Genomic DNA, 16,766 nt, shown 5'->3' on the forward strand with positions numbered 1-16,766 from the left:
ATGATAGCGGGGTGAGTCTAACAAGAGGATACGACCGTTATAAATATCTGTGCATCCTACCTGGGAGCTCCAACATATGTGAAACAAACACTAACAAAATGGGAAATATAATGTAATGCATTCAATTTAGGAGATTTCAATACACCACTCACACCAAAGGCCAGATCAACCAAACAGAAAATAAGTAAGGAGACAGAGGCACTGAACAACACATTAGAACAGATGGACCTGACTGACATCTGCAGACTGCAGAACAGTCCACCCAAAAGCAGCAGAATACACATTCTTTTCAAGTACACATGGAACATTTTCAAGAAGAGATCATAAACTAGGCCACAAAAAGAGCCTCAGTGAATTCAGAAAGTTTGAAATTGTACTATCCAGATTCTCAGACCACGTAGGTATGAAACGAGAAATAAATTACGCAAAGAAAACAAAAAGCCCACAAACACATGGTGGTTTAAAAACATACTCCTAAATAGTCAATGGACCAATGACCAAATAAAAACAGAGATCAAGCAATATGTGTAGACAAATTACAACAAAAATTTAACACTGCAAATTCTGTGAGATGAAGGGAAGTCTGTGGTAAGAGAAAAGCATATTGCAGTACAGGCCTACCTTGGGGAAGAATAATCCCATATGAACAGTCTAAAGTCACAGTTAATGGAAAAGAAGTACAAATGAGGCCCAAAGTCAGTAGAAGGAGGGACATAACAGTAATTAGAGCAGAAATACTTAAAATTGAGAATAATTAAATAATAGAATCAATGAAAGCAGGAGCCGGTTCTTCAAGAAAATTCACAAAATAGATAACTTCCTATGCAGACTTACCAAGAAAAAAAGAGTCTACACACATAAATAGAATCAGAAATGAGAAAGCAAAAATCTCTATGGGCACCACAGACTTGCAGAGTTATTAGAGAATATTATGAAAAATTACATGCTAACAAACTGGATAACCTAGAAAATAATGGACAAGTTTCTAGAAAAATACAACTTTCCAAGGCTGCACCAGGAAGAAACAGAAAACCTGAGCAGACTAATTACCAGCAACGAAATTGAATCAGTAATTTAAAAACTACCTACGAACAAACTGGATGACTGCACCGGGTGGCTTCACTGCTGAATTTTATCAAACCATTAGTGAAGACCTATTACCAATCCTTGTTAAAGTTTTCCAAAAAGTAGAAGAGGAGGGAACTTCCAAACTCATTCTATAAAGTCAGCATCTCTCTAATACCCAAACCAGGCAAAGACACCAGAAAAAGAGAAAATTAAGACCAATATCAATGATGAACATAGATGCAAAAGTAATCTACAGAATATTAGCCAATAGAATTCCAAAATACATCCGAAAGATCATCCATGATGATCAAGTAGGATTTATTCTAGGGATGCAAGGATTATACAGTATTTGAAAATCTATCAACATCTTACAACACATTAACAAAAAGGAGGACAAAAACCAAATGATCATCTCCATAGATGCTGAAAAAGCATTCAACAAAATTCAACATCCATTCATGATAAAAACTTTGAACAAAATTGGTATAGAGGGCTATTACCTCAAAATAATAAAGGCCAAAAATGATAAACTCACAGCCAATGTCATACTTAACAGTGAGAAGCTGAAAGCTTTTCCTTTAAGGTACGGAACAAGACAAGGATGCCCACTCTCCCGACTTTTATTCAACATAGTACTGGAGGTCCTAGCCATGGCATTCAGACAAAACAAAGAAATAAAAGGCATCCAGATTGGCAAAGAAGAAGTTAAACTGTCAGTGTTTGCAGATGACATGATAGTGTACATAAAAAAACGTAAGTAATCTACCCCAAAACTACTAGAACTAATATCTGAATTCAGCAAAGTTGCAGGATACAAAATTAATACTGAGAAATCTGTTGCATTCCTATATACTAAAGTTGAACTAGGTTAGAGAAATCAAAACAATTCCATCCAAAATTGCATCATAAAGAATAAAATAACTAGGAATACACCTAACCAAGGAGGTGAAAGACCTATACCTTACAACTACAAGACACTCATGAGAGAAATTAAAGAAGATACCAATAAATGGAATTACATCCTGTGCTAATGGGTAGGAAGAATTAATATTGTCAAAATGACCATCTTGCCTAAAGCAATCTACCTATTCAATGTAATCCCTATAAAAATATGAAAGACATTCTTCAATGAACTAGAGCAGAGTTCTAAAATTCATATGGAACCACAAAAGACCCCAAGTAGATAAAGCAATCCTGAGAAGGAAGAATAAAGCTAGGGGAATTATGCTCGCCATCTTCAAGCTCTACTACAAAGCCACAGTAATAAAGACAATTTGGTACTGACAGAATAATGGGCGCAAAGATCAGTGGAACAGACTAGCAAGCCCAGTTATAAACCCAAGCATATATGGTCAATTAATATATGATAAAGGAGCTGTGGATATACAGTGGGTAAACGACAGCGTGTTTGTCAACTGGTGTTGGCAAAACTGGACAGCTACATGAAATAGAATGAAACTGGATTATTTTCTTATCTCATAAACAAAATTAACTTAAAATGGATCAAAGACCTGAATGTAAGTCATGAAAGCATAAAACTCTTAGAAGACTTCATATGCAAAATTCTCTTGAATATAAACATGAGCAACTTTTTTTGAACGCATCTCCTCATCAAGGGTAACAAAAGCAAAAATGAACAAATGGGACTACGTCATGCTAAAAAGCTTCTGTACAGCAAATGACACCTTCAGCAGAACAGAAAGGCATCCTACAATATGGGATGACAACATATCCTACAATGTGTTAACATCCATAATGTATAAAGAACTCACACTTCTCAAGAACCAAAAGCAAATAACCTGACTGAAAAATGGGCGGAGGATATGAACAGACATTTCTCCAGAGAAGAAATTCAGATGGCCATCAAGCACATCAAAAGATGCTCCACATTGCTAATTATCAGGGAAATGCAAATTAAAACCGCAATGAGATATCACCTCACAGCAGTTAGAATGTCCAATGTCAAAAAAATTAAGAAGAAGAAATGGTGGTGAGGATGTGGAGAAAGGGGAACCCTCATATACTGCTGTTGGCAATGTAAATTAGTATGGAAGTTTTTAAAAAACTAAAAATGGAAAAACCATTTGATCCAGCAATTCCACTCCCAGTAATTTACCCAAAGGAAATATGTTCTCTGATTCAAAAAGACATCTGCATCCCTATGTTTATTGCAGCACTATTTACAATAACAAAGATATGGGAGCAACCTAAATGTCTGTCAGTAGATGAATGGATAAAGATGTGGTTCATATACCCAATGGAATACTATTCAGCCATGAGAAAGAAACAAATCCTACCATTTGTAACAAAATTGATGGAACCAGAGGGTATTATGTTCAGTGAAATAAGCCATGCAGAGAAAGACAAGTACCAAATGATTTTCCTCATTTGTGGAGTGTAACGACAAAGCAAAACTGAAGGAACAAAACAGCAGCAGACTCACAGACCCCACAAGGGACTAGTGGTTATCAAAGAGGAGGGACAGTGGAGCATTGGTGGGGAGGGAGGGAAAAAGGGAATCTAGTGGTAGTATTATTAGTACACATGGTGTTGAGAGGATCAGTTAGGACAGAGAATATAAATAGTGACTATGTGGCATCTTGCTACACTGATGGACAGTGACTTCACCTGAGTATGGGGGGGGCATGATAATATGGGTGAATGTAGTAACCACATTGTTTTTCATATGAAACCATCATAAGAGTTTATGTCAGTGATACCTTAATAAAAATATGTACGTTGTGCCTGGTTCCAGGAACTCCTTTTCAATATTTGTAGTCCTTTAAGGGTTCTCAGTTAGTTGAAACAAGACAATGATTGGTCTGGCATGCTTAGTCTTAGAAAGCATTTATAGATATGCATTTTGTAGATCATTGGGTAGGATATGAATGTCTCCTAAGTGGCTTCAGAAAGAAACACTTGAGCAGACATCCTCAAGAAAGTTGAAAACTCCATATTCCCTGTTAAAACCCCAGCTCCCCCATTTCTCTAAGATAATATGGGTTGGTATGTCTTTGGTAGCTCCTTTTTATGTACTCTTTATCATTTTATGACTAAACTTGATTTTGTTTAGGTCTTTCCTTCCTGTTCATTTCAAATAGGTCTGACAAAGACTAATTTATATTGTTACTATGATCCTTTATTTTAACTAAGAAGAGTATGATTAACAGAACTGTACAGGGTTACTTTGGGTGATATGAAAGGAAACCATTTACATATAATATCTATAGCCTAACTATTTATTAATATACCAATCTTCCATAATTTAGATATCTTTATCTCAGAATATACTATTTTAAAAATCCTTTTAGAAATATTTGGTTTATAAAATGTTTGTGATATTTAGTATCTTCATATATTCCAGAAAGAATTAATCAATAGTGAATTTAAATGGAGGATGTAAAAACAACTAGGATTACTTTAATTGTGGTGTTCTTCTACTTGAGCAGAAATTACAGAATAATTTCCTATTTGTGGTTGACACCAGCCTCAATACAAGGCAGTTAAGAGTATTGGGAAGAGATTAAAGTGAAGTATTATAGGATTTAGTACAGGCTTTTTCTAGCATAATTACTAATGACACTCTCCTTTACCCTATTTGTGGCCTAATTTGTATAATAAATTATAACAACACCCCAATAATATTTAAGGAAATTAACTCAAGATGAAGACGTTAGAGAACTCAAGTTCTCAAAGAGCCTCCAAGTGGATAGTGTGGGTATAAGTAGTTAGTGCTAAGTGGATAGGGCTTGATATCCTGCCTGGTAATATGACAATTTAGATTTCAAGGACAGAGTAGTTCCTAGATGTTTAGGATGTGAGTGGAGAGCTTTAAGTAAAAACTGTGGATCTTAGATACTGGGTGTCTTCTTGGATGTTGAAATGCCTCAATATATTGGCTCAATTAGGGGAGAGAAGTAGAGTATGAACCAAGTAGAGAGACGGGTTAATATATCACAGAGGCTGATGTATCACAGAAAGAAGTGGCGGTAGGAAGACAAGTCACCTGGCAAGGGTCTTAAAGGCTGATTAGTTTTGAAGGCTGGTAGAAACACGGTGTCTTGGGTATGACAACTAGGAGACAGCAGTTATCGTAAAGCACAAAAAAGTAGTACTGTAGTAGACTGAGGTCACCGGCAAGACGGTAAAGTTTCAGATTGAGACAAGGAGGTAAAGGCAGCTTTAGTGTGAACTAGTTTGAATGTGCATAGGAATTTTACAGTGAAATGTTTTTATAGGAAATAGTTGGGAAAAGAAAATCAGTGGAAGAATGAATTAACAGAAAGAAACCAAGAGCTGTGTGATAGTTTAAAGAACAGGAAAAAAAGATAAATTTGTGTTTTTAATCATTTTAGATATTACAGATTATATAGTCATTTTAAGAGATTTATTGAATTCAGGGTTCAGAATAAATTTGGTTTAAAATTGAATGTTCAGTGCAGTCTTTGCGGGTGTTTCAAGCTTTTATTGACTTATAATTGACTTCCATTATTAGTGGGAAAAATACTTCGCTTTTAGAAGACAAAGTTGTCATTATTTAGGATAGTCTTGGGCAAGTCATTATAAACACCTTCCACGTGTAGTTTCCTTATCAGTAATTGATGTCTTGCCTATTAGACTTCTTGTGAGAATCAAATGAGGCTTATTAATGTCAGAATATTGTGATTCAAGCTGTTTTAATTAATGCTTCGGCTAATGATAAAACTCAGAACTCACCTTTCCATGGGCGTAATGTTTTTCTGATTCTGTATTGTATTTTATATTGTAAATATTGTATTGAGTTCTAGAATACATGGTGTAAAAATTTAGGTTAAGGGTGAAAAAAGTTAGGAGGAGGATTCAGAAAGGTTATGTTTTGAGGCAGAAAAGAGCTTTCCAAGCATATATAATGTCCTTTACCCCAAATTAATCATGCTCTTTTTAAAATATGTATTAGAGGATTGACTGGAATACTTAGGTAAAAAAAATGAAACTGCTGCTTAGAATAAGATGCTCAGGTTAATAAAAATAACTGTTTGGATATTCTTAGTTGATGCCTTTTAATACCATTATCTCATAATCAGGGAATGATGTGAATATACGAAGAAGCATTGCAGTTCAGTATGGTTCCACAAATTCTTGACACTAATTCACATAAAAAAAATAAAGGCTTATAATGAGTGTCTCTTCCTCCTTTTTGGGGTTTTGTTTGGTTCTTTTTTTACTATTGTTAGCAACCCTTTGCTTATTTCTCATATTTTGAGATTTGCTGGTTTGTGAAATACAATCATCTTGAATCACTGTAGATTCTATATAGGCTTAAAGTCTGACATACCATTAGCAGCTAACAATGGACATTTTCTCTTCAGTTTTCTATTACCAGCTTCTGATTGCTTACTGAAAAACAGGTGGTAAAATTAAATGTCACTTGAAAGAAGACATCTGTTCAATGTGAGGCATATTCCCACAGCTTTCTTTAAAGTTATAGGGAGCCTCTTCCAATCAAGTTTGATACACAAACTTCTGTCATACCAGATACTATCTATGTATTTTATGATAAGTTTGTGTCCCCCCTGACTCTTATCCCTCCCCAGAAAATCAATATTAAATGTTTTGAGTATTGGGAACTGCGGTAAGCACTTTTTGTATCCATTATACACTTTTCACAGTAAAATTCATATAGTTGGCACTTAGTAAATAGTTGACAAATGATTTCCTTGTGGATATATAATTTTTTTTTTAATTTGGCACTTTCTGATTTAGCTCATATAAACTCTTGTCAGAAATTTACAGAAAAGTTTCAGAGAAAGAAAAACATCACCCACAATCGTAATTTTTAATATTTTGGTGTTTTTCTCAGGCTTATGTTAAAATTGTGCCTGTTTTATAAAAGTGGAATGATCAGATTTTCCCACTATTGATACTACTTCAATACAGGACATTTTACTACATACAATTTCATAATTTGGAGTGTTCCATTTTCCTTTTGATTATTTATATTTGATTGTAAATAAAACATTGAAAAAATCTTGATGCCTATATCATTTTCTTAGAATTGATTCCTATAACTAGGGCTACTGGTCAAAGTATATTATTTTAAAGGCTTGGAATAAGTATAACCAAATAGCTCATCTGTTCTTGTCAGTTTTGAAAATATCTGTTTTGCAAACTCCTGGCAACACTGAGACTCATGATTTTAAAAATAGTATTTGTCAGTTTGAAAGGCAAAAATGGTGACATTTTGAGTTCCCAGGAAACAAGATTAAGAGGTAAACCACACTACATTTTTTCTGAAATATTATTTGTCCAATTAAACTTCCTTTAAAAATCTTATAAAATTCATTTGTGTATGTAATATAACAGCAGCCAAAATCTTAGAGATTGTTTTGAAATTCCTGAAGTGACTGAGAACAAATAACACTTAAGTGGCCAAGAAAATTATGAAAGTGAAGAGTAATGAGGGCTTACCCTATCAATTAGTATACTGTATTATAAAGCTACGGAAAATATTAATGTAGGTTATTGGCTCAATAACTTGCAAATGGATTAGTTGAACACAAACAGACCTAATATGTATAATAATCAGTGTTAAAAATTATGTCCTGCCTAAGCCTTTTGCTTCATAATTGACAATTAACAATTTGAAAAAACAGATTTTTGCCTCATGTAATACACCAGTCTAGATGCAGTAAAGAATTAAAAATAATAACATAATAAAACAATTAGAAAAAAACTTAGATGAGAAGTTTCTGTATTTGAAAATGATAGAAGTATAAAAGCAGACTTAAAGCAAATGTTTTACTTATTTGAATACCTTGAATATTTAGCCATTTGCCATTATGTATTTTCTGTTTAGTGCTTTTAATTTTAAATGCCAGTATGATAATATTGCCATTTCAGCATTTTTGTTTTTGTTTATTCACCTAATATTTCTTGATCCATACCTGTACCTTGTTCTTTTTATAAACTGAATTTTATTTTTATCTAAATAACACATGTATGTGACTTAAAAAAAATGGTACAGTGACCCAAACAGCAATCCCTTCTCTTTCCCTATCCACCTCCAATCCTGTCCCTCATTGTAGTAGTTTTACTTCTTTTAGCATCTTTTTCTGGTATTTACATAATTATTTACTCTTATTTTTGACAACACTGTGCTAATTGAATATGATGAGCAGGATGTAGCAAATGCAGCCAAACCCTTAGTAACTCAGTGAAGTAACTCGATGTTCTGTAGTCTGGGGCATGTTATCAAGATAGTGAATTATTGTGATGTGCTCTGGAATGTAAAGATGATGAAGATACTGGTGGACAGACTCCAGTGTGGTCCCTCATGACTCCCACTTCCTGTTATTCATGCCCATCTCTGAATGTGTTGAAACCTGTGACTTCTAACCACCAGTATAGCAGAGATGATGGGAGGACAATTCTGTAATTGCATTATGTTACATAAGACTCTGCCTTGGTAGCAGACTTGGTGTAGGGGTTCTCCTACTTGGCTTAATAAAGTGACCCTTTTGGGAAAAAAGCCCATGTGTCAAGGAACTGTGAGTCGTCTTCAGCCAATGGCCACAGAAGGTCAGTGTCCTCAGTTATAACCAACCACAAGGAAATAAATTCTTTAAACAACATGAGTTTGGATGTGGATTCTTCCCCATATGAGCCTCCATATGAGAATGTAGCATGGCGAACACCCTGATTACAGCCCTGTGAGACCCTAAGCAGAAGATGCAGCAGAGCTGTGTCTAGACTCCTGACTCTTAGAAATTGTGAGGTAATAGATAACCAAGACAACTATGGCAGAGAGCAGGAAAATTTACATAGTGCTGAAGTGACACTGTGAAGGTATACTTTGTCCGTTCCAGGTAAAAATAACTTACTTTGAATGATCCTTGTTAATTGGAGGAAAAGACATGTAGGTCAGTAATTGCATATCAAGTGTCAAGAGCTGCAGTAGTGAAAGTCTCACCTGATTAAGTTTGCACCTAGGATCCATCTGATTTCTGTGTTGGCCAAACTCGTGGGTTTAGTGGGGATGTAGTAGATTTCAACACCTCTGCTTCTTTGAAGTCTGATTAAACTGAATTTCTCCAGGGATTTTTAATTGGTTATGTTGGTTAAGAAGGGAGTTCCATGAACTTCCCTTTAGACATTCCTACCGTAATGCTCCATATCCCATGGGTCAGAAAGTCAGTGTGGGGTTCTTCCAGTTGCCAATATATTCCCCAGTTCCAGAACTAGGGAATATATTCAAGAACTGGGGAAATAAACACAGGATAGGTCCCTAGGTCATTTGGGCTAACTCTGATTTGAGTTACAACTCCATGTATCACCTGACCGTTGTAAGCTGCTAATTTAACTGGTGAATCACTGTGGCATTTTGAATCCCCAGGAATTAAGGTAAATTCCAAAGGCAGTGTTTGTTATTCATGAAAGGTCTGGATATATCCTTTTAACAATACAGTACTTCTGATAAATGACTGCAAGTCTCTGGAGAAGGATTAGAGGAAGATGTATGATATGTACATGCTGTAGTTGTTCAGAATCCATCTTCCAGGGACCTGGCTTCCACTTAATTCCACGCACTATGAGTCTGCGAATTAAGCCAGGTTTGGCAACTGATGAGAAGACTATAACTCTCCTTTGTGTTGATGTAAGTTAGACTTCTGACTAGCAGACCTAGAGTTTTTCCTGTTACATAACTCAAATAGTACTCTAGTAGGCTGCCATCCTATTTTGTTCCCGCTGTGCTATAATGAGTTAGCTACTGCCAAAGCTCTCAGAAAGCCAAGATGTTCTGATTACCAGTAATGTCTCTGCTGCCCTTAACAGATAATGTGCCCACCTTGTCTTTGATGATCAAATATGGCCATTTGGGTTGTGTTACCTTGGAATCTTCATCTCCTTTGAAACCTAGGAGCTCTTCCTAATGACCACAGACATTCATGAAGATGTAGATATAGTTCCTTCCTTACTATTGTGGTTCTCATTGCCTTCTGGGCCCTCTTGTGAAGCATAGTTGAGGAGTAGGAGTAAAAGATCCCACATAGAAGCTCTCTTGTTCTCATACTATGACTTAAACTACAAGTTAATAGACTTGAGCTTGTCATTTTCTAAGTGTTCAAGTGTATACAAAAGGAGCCATCTTGTGGTACTGTTCTTACAGTCATTATTTCCATAATGGCAAATACAGTAGCCACTAAAGGTCCCAAGGCATGTGCTTGAGCTGATGCTTTATCACAGTGAACCACAGGTGAAAGCTTGACTCGTTTTGTTAAACTACTGTGAGCTCGTCCCTGTGCTTAATTCCAAGGGCATGATCAAACCGGTCCCAAAATTTCATCTTTATCTAGATTCATTCCTGGGCCCAATTCTTTATCGATCTGTATTCAATCAGGAGTCAGAAATTACAAAGCAATTTGAATTGATAAAACTTATAAATAATTACTAGACTAGTTATTACTTCTCTATTAAATGTAAAGTAACTCTAAAAGGGATCCTAGGGCTGAAGGAAAGAGACTTGGAAGTAGGGTCCCATTCCAAAGACTAGGGTCCAGACCTTGTAGAAGGTAGGGTTGTTTGTGGCTTATTAAATGATAGTGTAGTTTACTGGATTGCCTCAGCCAGAGCTGGTTCACAGTTGCTGGGCAGCAGGAAACAGTAGTCTGAGATACAGTCACGTTAAGTATGGTAGACAGTTGTTTTTACATTGGAAAAGAGGTACCATTGCCAGCATGAGCCCTGGAGCATGCTAGTGTCTGTGCTGGGTGGGCTGCATCAGAAGGGTAATCACCAATCCCAGGCTAGGGCAGAAGGTTGCCAAAGGACTGCACACTCAGAGATGGGGCTAGGACAGACCACCACTGGGTTTTTTTTTAATACATACCCAGGTCTAATGGACTATACCACAAAAGCAAGGAAAGCTAAATTTGAGCATACTGAAACCAGGAAGAGAAGACCCTTTCTTCTTGTATCATCCTTTCACAACTCTGTGCTATTAAAGCTTAAGATAGTGCTTACTGTGAAGGACAAATGCTTACAAAGTCCAGTCTTTTATTATAGAGCAGATAACTGAAGGATAATTTTGGAGCTAAGGCCCAATAAAATGGTAATTGATATAGAGGCTTTCCTCAAATGTCTGATGTTGGAGGCTATTATTTTAAGAGAGAGGCATTGAGTGTAGATTGGATGCTCTGTATGTGGAGAGAAAGTTTCTGTAAGTTACCGATTTACTTTAGTTGTTGGTCCTGTTACAAGGTTTTCTCTTTTTCCCTGGAATTCATGGATTTTACCTGATTACACTTATATGTGTCATTTTATTAGCAATTCTGGCAGCAACTAGGTAAGCCCAGGTTAATGTTCAAATTTAAATCTTCTATTGATTGGGTGGATTTTCATCTTAGAATGATCAGTTTATCTTTCTTCCCTTTTTTTTTTGTTCTCAAACACATGTACATATTAGAGCTCATAGATATATCCACCAAGTTCTTACCCCTTTCCTCATGAATTCTATTCTGTAATTTTGTTTTGTGTTGAGGTTCCCCCCCTCCCCATTCTAGGATATTGTTTATTTCCCATATTGATTATTCTTTCATTTATCATAAAAAGATATATATTTTTTAAACTTCAGAAAGTCCTTTCATGCTTTAAATTCCCTATCTCTTTCATACACACTCGATTTGCTTTTTCTTTCTCCTACTTGGTTACTGAGTGTTTTAGTCATATCATTTTACTTTGACCTCTTATAGCTATTTTCAGTTTGGGTGGTTAAGTCAAATTGTTAAGATCCTTCCACTGGCACCAATTCACATGTAATGGGTGTTGCCATGGTCTCCATTCCTATGAGTATCAAACTTACAAAACAGTTCCATTAATTGGATAGCACTTTCCCAGTCTTAGGAATAGGAGGTAACTAAGCTTGTCCTGCCGGTCCCTTAGTTCCTCTGAGCCCAAGAATTTGCAGCAGGCCCTCCTAGGACTACACACCTCAGGGCTTCTACTATCCTAAAGAATATTCAGTAATCTCCAAAGGGTCCAATTTTGAAGAATAAGAAACACTAGTCTTTTGAGAATTTATTTATTTATTCTACCCATCTCTTGCTTAGCTCAGAAGAAAACTTAATTTTGTGCTCTTTAGCTTCTACCAACCCCTGCAGAACCCATAACTTTGCTTTTGCCCTTCAGGCTCTGCTCCTTGCTTTATTCTAGCAATTGTTTTGTCAGGAATGGAGGATGTCCTGAGTGTGTGATGGAGAGTGTATCCAGAATTCATATTCAGGCTGTTACCTGCCCAAATTTCTCATGTGAGAGCTCTGCAAGATAAATACTGCAATGTAAAGGCATTACAAACTTGAGAGGAATATCATAAAGTCTTGACATTAAAAGGATTACTATTTAAAGTAATTTACCTGTGCCATTTTATTTAGACCTCACTATTATGGCAATCAGCTTTAAACCTAGTTAGGGTACCAGGTCAATTGAAAAGTATACTTGTTGATAATGGTTTTTTTATTTTTTTATTTTTATTTATTTTATTTTGGTGTCATTAATCTACAATTACATGAAGGACATTGTTTACTAGGCTCACCCCTTCACCAAGTCCCCCCCACATACCCGTTCACAGTCACTGTCCATCAACATCGTAAGATGCTGTAAAATCACTACTTGTCTTCTCTGTGTTGCACAGCCCTCCCCATGGCCCCCCCACACACACTATACATGTTAATCGTAATGCCCCCTTTCTTTTTTTCCCGCCCTTATTCCTCCCTTCCCACCCATCCTCCCCAGTCCCTTTCCCTTTGGTAACTGTTAGTCCATTCTTGGGTTCTGTGCTTCTGCTGCTGTTTTGTTCCTTCAGTTTTCTTTTGTTCTTATACTCCACATATGAGTGAAATCATTTGGTACTTGTCTTTCTCCATGATAATGGTTTTCTATCAGAAGCAGAATAATGCAAAACAAAAGAAAAACAAACAGATTAGTATCCAGTGAAAATCATTAATATGCTGTGTATGGGGCATTATATTTATTTTTCTGAACAATGATATTGCAATGATACTGTAATCTATGATTCCATTTCTAACTGTGGAATAAAATCTGGCCTGTCACATGAAGGGCCACACTATTTGTCTGAGCTTTAAAAGCAAATTTCTCTGTATCTTGGCAATAATGTCATGTAAAAGGATGGTGATATTGATCACATTGGCCAAAACTTGCAGTAAATTGATACAGTAGGAATTGGAGTAGGAATGAAGGAAATAGTGTTTCTATGTGTAGGATCAGTTTTTCTTCACAACCTCATAACATTACATTAAAAAAAAATCAACAAGTAAAAAAAACAGTTTTTGGAGAGCTCTGAATATCAAGAACATTTTAGCTTATACCTGAGGGTGAAATAGCCTAGTATCAAGGAATAACAAAGAACTCTCAGTTTACCTATGTAGTATTTATATTTGTGTTCACAGAAAGTAGGTATATGAAATTGCTAAAGGCTGGGTTGAAAAAACATCTGAATTTTAATTTATTATGCAGCAAATCTCAGTTTGGAAGAGGGCAGGCCTTCATTTCAGATTCCTAGTTAGGGTCTTTAGTTTACAAAATAGTATGCTATCTTTGCCATCTGCTTGTCTTTCTTTGAAGCAAATGAATTTACTCTTAGGCAACAGTATAGAATACTAATTCTCGGTGTCCCTGTCTGCTTATTCAAAACCCTATCAAAGGTTTTTTGTTGAAAGAAGTATATTTATCTAGTTGAATCTGAAGAATATGCGCTCAGTGTACTGTGTAAATTCTAAGACTAAATAGATTGATCTTCCTTTTAGGTTTAGTGTAGAGGAAGCTTAGAGAAGATTCAAAACTCATTGTTAACTACAGCATTGACTGTTCTGTTCCACATATTTGTACTTCCATTTCAATACCTAGACATTACTTTTTCCTCCTCAATTTTTAAAATAGCATTTTTCTCAAATTCCTTGTTACATTGTCCTTTATTGTAGTATGATAAAATGATTATAGAAAACATCATGTTTTTATCATTTGACTGTTTGTGATTCAGATGCTGCTTATGATTTTCTCATTGAGGATCTGTGGCTAAGTTCTCAGAAATTTTCTGTGTAGTAAAGTCTTAGATTTAAACTTTATAGAATGAATTGAGGGTCAAAGTTTGAATTTTTCTATGCTTTTGTGCGTGTGTGTGTGTGTGTGTGTGTGTGTGTGTGAGAGAGAGAGAGAGAGAGAGAGAGAGATACCTTTTATTTAAAAGTAGAATTGCATACACATTTTTCTTTTTATTTAATATATAATAAACAGCTTTCATTATATTAGCGCTAACATGTAGATACAGCTCATTTGTATTAATAGTTAAATATCATTCTACTGTACATATATACCATATTTAGTGAAATACTCCTTTATAGACATTTGGATTGCTTAGTTTTTTTCCCCCCACCAGTAAACAGTATTATAATATCCATACAGGTGAGTATTATTCCTCTGGAGGAAGAAGGTTTCATATAAATATTTGTAGCCAGAGGGGTAGATGTTGTCAGAGATAACTGGCCACTTACTAAAAATTTATTTTCCTTTTTCATTATTAAGAAAATTCAAGGAAAGTAGTGGCAGATAGAGACTCCAGGTCTCCACTCCCCTTGCATGGAGATGTGGCTAGTTAACAAGCTCTTGCCAATGAAGTATTAAGCCAAAGTGATAAGCATCACTTCCAAACCTCAATTATAAAAATCTGCCATGCTTGTTTGTGATTTCCTTTCTACCAGCTGGATTCTGATTTCTCATGGTCAACCTTGGAAGCTTATATAAAGGATAGACTCTTTGTCAGTTTAGGTCCCAGAATAATTGTATGATTATAACTTGATATTCATATGTTTTAAAGCTGCAGTCTTCTCTTTGCGAAACTGTGGGTATGTTATCAGAAATAATCTCTCTGATGATCTTGGAATTATACTGCTTATCTTTCCCTCCTTCCTAAATGAGGACAATCCACATTGAAATGTAATGTGAGTTTCGTAAGGTGTAAGATGAAATCATTGATTTAGACGTTTCTTTTACAAGTATTTTAAGTTACAAATTTCTCTCTAAGCACTGTTTTGGCTGCATTCTACAAATTTTGATAATGTATTTTCATTATCATCCAGTTCAAAATATTTTCAAACTGCCCAACGTTTTTGGGTATTTTAGATATGTTTTTGTTACTGATGGCTAATTTAAATCCATGATGGCCAGAGAATGTGTTCTGTATTTTTCAATCATTAAAAACTATCATAGAGACTTGCTTTTTGGTCTTCTGGTGAATGTTCGCTTGTGTACTTAAAAAAAAATGTGTGTTCTGTAATTGTCAGTGTTATATTTTATACATGTTGATTAGGTCATATTTATTAGTGCTGTTTAAATCTTAACATATATTTACTATTTTTTATGTTGATGCATTTGCTTCTGTCAGTTATCAAAAGTTTTGTTAAAAATTAGAACTATGATTATCAATTGCATCTTTCTCCTTTTCAGTTTTTACATAATGTATTTTGAGGCTTATTATTTGATACATAAACATTTAGAGTTGTTTTATCTTTCTGATGAATTTACCACTTTATTATTAGAAAATACCTCATTTTATGTTTGTAATACTCCTTGCCTTGATTTCTACTGTCTGATATAAACATAGTCATAATAGTTTTGTTATAGTTAATGTTTGTATGATACATATTTTTTCATTCGTTTAATGCAACACACCTGTGCTCTTATATTTAAAGTGTGTCTGTTATAAATATCATGTTGATTGGGTCTTTATCCAGTCTGGATAGTCTCTGTCTTTCAGGAGAGTGTTTAGTACATTTGCTTGGTTTTGTTTAGTTTTGTAGTCTGACAGGTTCCTATTTTTTTTTTTTTGAAGATTTTTTTTTTTTGCTGGAAAACAGTTCTGTGTGGGCATATTTTTCTTTTTCTTTTTTTCCACCTTTACTGAGATACAGTTGATGTATAACATTGTGTAAGTTTAAGGTGTACAACTTGTTGATTTGATACATTTGTATACTGCAAAATGATTTCCACCATAGCAATAGCTAACACCTCAATCCTGTCACATTATCATTTCTTTTTTGTGGTGACAGCATTTAAGGTCTACTCTCTTAGCAGTGTTCAAGTATAGAATACAGTATTAGTAGCTGCAATCACTGCTTGTACTTTAGATTCCCAGAACTTGATAATCTTACAATTGGAAGTTTGTATACTTAAACCAATTTCTCCCCATTCCCCTATTCCCATCCCCTGATAACAACCACTCTGTGTTTCTCTAACTTCAACTTTTTTAGATTTTTAGATCACATATAAATGATACCATACAGTATTTTTCATTCTGTGTTGTATTTTACTTAGCATAATGATCTCAAGGTTTATGCAAATTGTTGCAAGTGACAGGATTTCCTTCTTCCTCAGGGCTGAATTGTGCTCTGTTGTATATACTTATACCACATCTTCCTTATCCATTCATCTGTTGATGGATGCTTCAGTTATTTCCATATTCTGGCTATTTTGAATAATTATGCATTGAACATGGGAGTGCAGATACCTCTACAAGATCCTGATTTCAGTTCCTTCAGATATATACCCAGAAGTAGAATTACAGGATCATATAGTAGTTTATTTCTAATTTTTTGAGGAACCCCCATACTGTTTTCCATAGGGACTGCACCAGTTGGCATTCCCACCGAGAG

General features: G+C 35.2%; 1 protein-coding gene across 2 annotated transcripts in view; it reads left to right on the forward strand.

Moving 5' to 3' along the window:
- STAG1 (STAG1 cohesin complex component) overlaps positions 1-16,766 on the forward strand; it is a 463,391-nt gene that overhangs the window by 201,692 nt on the left and 244,933 nt on the right. The gene's annotated exons all lie outside the window — the stretch shown is intronic.

Source organism: Manis pentadactyla, chromosome 1 (assembly GCF_030020395.1).
Source record: "Manis pentadactyla isolate mManPen7 chromosome 1, mManPen7.hap1, whole genome shotgun sequence".
Taxonomy (NCBI): domain Eukaryota; kingdom Metazoa; phylum Chordata; class Mammalia; order Pholidota; family Manidae; genus Manis; species Manis pentadactyla.